At 41.4% G+C, this 4,049-nt stretch overlaps 1 non-coding gene across 1 annotated transcript; it reads right to left on the minus strand.

The window, feature by feature from the left end:
* Nucleotides 1-1,042: 1,042 nt before the first annotated feature.
* On the minus strand, nucleotides 1,043-1,148 carry LOC145565726 (small nucleolar RNA R71). Its single transcript, XR_014095107.1, has one exon. It is a non-coding gene; the product is annotated as a small nucleolar RNA R71 (small nucleolar RNA).
* Nucleotides 1,149-4,049: the final 2,901 nt, after the last annotated feature.

The following is a 4,049-nucleotide window of genomic DNA, read 5'->3' on the forward strand; positions in this document are numbered from 1 at the left end:
AGTGAACCCTAGTTTGGCTTATAGGAAATAGCTCTTGAATTCCTTTGATTGCAACTATTGTTTGTCCTTTGCAATGTTTGAATTGATTGAGTGATCCTTCAATTAGCATAATCATTAAGCTTGCATGTGGAATCAATATCCTTAGTGTTTAGTATATTGAATTTATTGATTAATCTAGTTTTCTTGATACCTAGTTACCAACCGCATCTTCCCTTAATCTTCAAAGTAGCTTGACCTAGGCTATAGCTTGCACCTAGTCATTCCCTTGGGTTCGACCCTTGACTTACCATATACTCGTATTAGGTTGGTTGAGTGTTTATAAATTTTCTTTGGCTCTAGGAAAGGGTAGAAAATGACCTACTTTTCCCTACGTCAAAAATGGCGCCGTTGCCGGGGAGTGATATTGGTGCTTTGTTATAGTTATTGAGTCTATTTCACCTTTAATAGAAAATACAAAAAGATTTTATTTTAGGCTAGATTTGTAGCCGTGTTACTAACCATTTCTTTTGAGATTTTATGCATAGAGCACGTGGTCGTTCACTAGTGCCATTTGATCTGGAAATTGAGAGAACCATTGCAAGGTTAAGAGGTGCTAGACGATCTTTGAGCCCTAGCATTTCAAGTGAAGAAGAACCACAACAAGAGGAACAAGCAAGAATGGGAGAAAATCCAAGGGTGGCGTTGAAAAAATTGGGGATTCCCGGTGCATATAGATTTGAGAGTGGGATTGCTCCACCTACAACACCAGCAAATGACTTTGAAATAAGACCGGCAATGATCACTTTGATAGAGAGGCGGCAATTTAGTGGGGCCAAGCATGAAAGCCCGCTAAATCATCTCAAGGAGTTTGAAAAGTATTGCAATACTATCAAGGTGAATGGAATTTCCCAAGAATTCATCCGCCTCAAGCTTTTTCCCTTTTCGCTCATAGGGCGTACCTTGGAATGGCTAGACAAGGAAGTCAAGCCGAATTCTCTAAGGACATGGGATGAAGTGACTAAGGAGTTTCTATCCCGTTTTTATCCACAAATGAAAACGGCGGAGGCTAGAGCTTTGATTCAAGGTTTCAAGCAAAAGCTTAGTGAGAGTCTCTATGAAGCATGGGAGAGATACAAAGAGTATCAAAGAGAATGTCCTCACCACGGAATTCCTACCTACCAAATTATTCAAATCTTCTATGGAGGCCTTAGTCCTCAAGGAAAATCATGTTTAGATGGAGGAGCTGGAGGTCCTATCATGAACAAAACGGAAGAGGAAGTGGTAGACATAATTAAAGACGTAGTGAGGTACTATAGAGATTGGCAAGATGGGGAAAGAGAGTCAACTAGCAAGAGTAGCTCTTCGGTGTACTCGGTTGATCATCTCAATGCAATCAACAATCTATCCTCACAAATGACAAACTTGGGGAAGGAGATGTCCGTTATCAAGGCGAAGTTGGAAAGTGCTACCTACCAAGTTTCAAGTCTTCCCTCCTAATCTAAGGGGAAAGGTATGTCTTCTAATTCTCAACCCCCTCCCTCTTCTAATAACATGCCTAGTGGATGCTTGTTTTGTGATGATTGTGGGTCGTATGATCATGATGTTTCTAGTTGCCCTCATGCATATATGAATGTTTGTGATTATCAAGATGGAAATGTGAATGAGCATGTGAACTATGTGTCAAATAATCATGATTCTAGGTTTGAGAATTAAAGAGGTCAATGAAATAGGAATTACAACAATCATGCAATTTTGACAACTACAACCAAGGTGGTGGTAATAGGAACTATGGGAACCAAAATTCCCGAGGTAGCTATAACAACTAAGGTTATAGTCGCCAAAATCATAACCAAAAATCATAACCAAGGTTATGGTAACCATAATCAAGGTAGAGGTAATTGGAACAATCAAAATAGGGGAAATTTTCAAAATAATTCTCAAAGGGGTCCCCCACCCGGATTTGCTCCAAAGGCCCAAAATGATAATTCCTATGTTCAAACCTCTTCTTCTTCACATAGAACCAATTTGGAAGAAATCATTGAAAATCAAACAAAGTTGTTGAACACTTACATGGCCGCAAGTGACAAGAAATTTAATGAAATGATGACTCATAATAAGATGCTTGAAAACCAAATTTCTCAACTTGCTAATGCTTAGAAAGACCATGCTAGTCCTTCTTCTTTACCTTCCCAAGGCCTAGATCCTAAGAGACCGGTTAATGTTATTGTCACAAGGAGTGGTAAGGTTCTTGAGGAGAGTTTGACTAGGAAGAGTGAGATCAAGGAGAGCACAAAAGAGGTTTTGGTTGAACATGAGAGAGATGGTGCATCTTTGAGTGAGGTTGAGATTGAGAAGCCTAGTGAGGTGAGAGTGAAGAAAGAAATTGTGAAACCCAAGCTTCCTTATCCACAAAAATTCATGAGACACAAGTTAGATGAACAATTTGGAGATTCATTGACATGCTCAAGCAACTTCACATTTCTCTCCATTTACCGAAGTAGTCACCCAAATGCCTAACTACGCAAAATTCCTCAAAGACATTTTGAGTGGTAGGAGGACTTGTGATGGTGTAGAGACAGTGAACTTGACCGAGAATTGTAGTGCAATCATAATGAACAAGATGCCACCTAAGCTAAAAGACCCCGGAAACTTTTCCATCCCTTGTGCCATTTATAAAATGCAAATTGAGAATGCTTTGTGTGACCTAGGAGCTAGTGTTAGCCTTATGCCATATTCAGTGTACCAAAGACTTGAGCTAGGGGAACTCTTACCTACTAACATCATTTTGCAATTGGCCGATAGGTCGATTAAGTTTCCTAAGGGTAAGGTAGAGGATGTTCCTTTGAGGGTTGGGAAATTTGTTATTCCGAGGGAGACCATTCCTTGCTACTTCGGGTGCTTTGATAGATGTGAAAAGTGCTAAAATTTCACTCTAAGTAGGGGATGAGGTTATAGAATTTGACTTGAATGATAGTATGAAGTATCCAAGTTCTTCTTTAGAAAATTGCATGTTGATTGATTCTCTTGACCATGTTGTGTCTTCTATGCATGAGCAATTGCTCACTTCTAACGATGCTCTTGAGAATGTTTTGTTGAATAAGGAAAAGATAGGTGCTCCTAGCAAGGAGATGGCTTTGTATGAAGATGTGCTCAATGGAAGCCTCAAGGATGTTGAAGAGCAAATGTGTTTGAGCATTTCTAGCCAAGAAGCGTTGCAAGTGGCTACATCAAAGGAAGGTAAAGGTGTTACAATGGTTGAGCTCAAACCTCTTCCATCACACCTTAGGTATGAATTCTTGGGACCTATTTTGGGTGTTTTTACCCCTCGGGAGAGTTACGTCACAAAGACTGGTCCAGCTCGAGTTGTACCTGCAAAAACACGGAGACTCCGGGTGGTGGAGCTCCGCCTCCGACAATCAAGTTAGTAACTTGAAGAGGAGTAAAAAGTGCGGAAATTTAGGTGGGGATCTGCTTGGATTCCAAGCTCAGGTGTTCTCTGATGTAAGAGAATTAGGGTGTCATAAATGATTGTAGATGTCCCCAAAATAGGGGAATATCTCCCTATTTATAGGGCCGTTGGGAAATGTGCCCCTCCCTAGGTCATTCTGACCTAGGACAAATGGGCTGCGCCGCAAAGATGCGAATTTTGGAGAATTGGGCCATTGAAGGCCGCCTTTAAGAGAGAACATCTGGGACCGCCACGTGTCAGTTGGGGATTGATTTGGGGTGACCTGCCAGCCCTTGACACGTGGCACTCCCTCATTGGTCCAGGTGTTAAGGGTAAAAATACCCCAAACATTTGCCCCTCACATGGGTGACGTGGCAAGCCACGTGGCGCCTGTGACACGCGTCTCCCATGGAGGGGTGAACAGTAAAAACGGCTAGTAATTAATGAGGGGTGTGACGGGGATGCCCCCGTTTTACCCTTCTATAAATAGAGTTTTACCCCCCCCCCCTTTTCTCTCACTATTTTTCTTTGTTTTGATTTTCTAGAGAAAGAAAGAGAGATTTTAGAGAGAGATTCTCTGATTCCGGTTGCGTTCATTTCTTCTCAAGACTTCCGTGTGCGC

The sequence above is a fragment of the Chenopodium album genome, chromosome 10 (assembly GCF_948465745.1).
Source record: "Chenopodium album chromosome 10, dcCheAlbu1.1, whole genome shotgun sequence".
NCBI classification, from domain to species: domain Eukaryota; kingdom Viridiplantae; phylum Streptophyta; class Magnoliopsida; order Caryophyllales; family Amaranthaceae; genus Chenopodium; species Chenopodium album.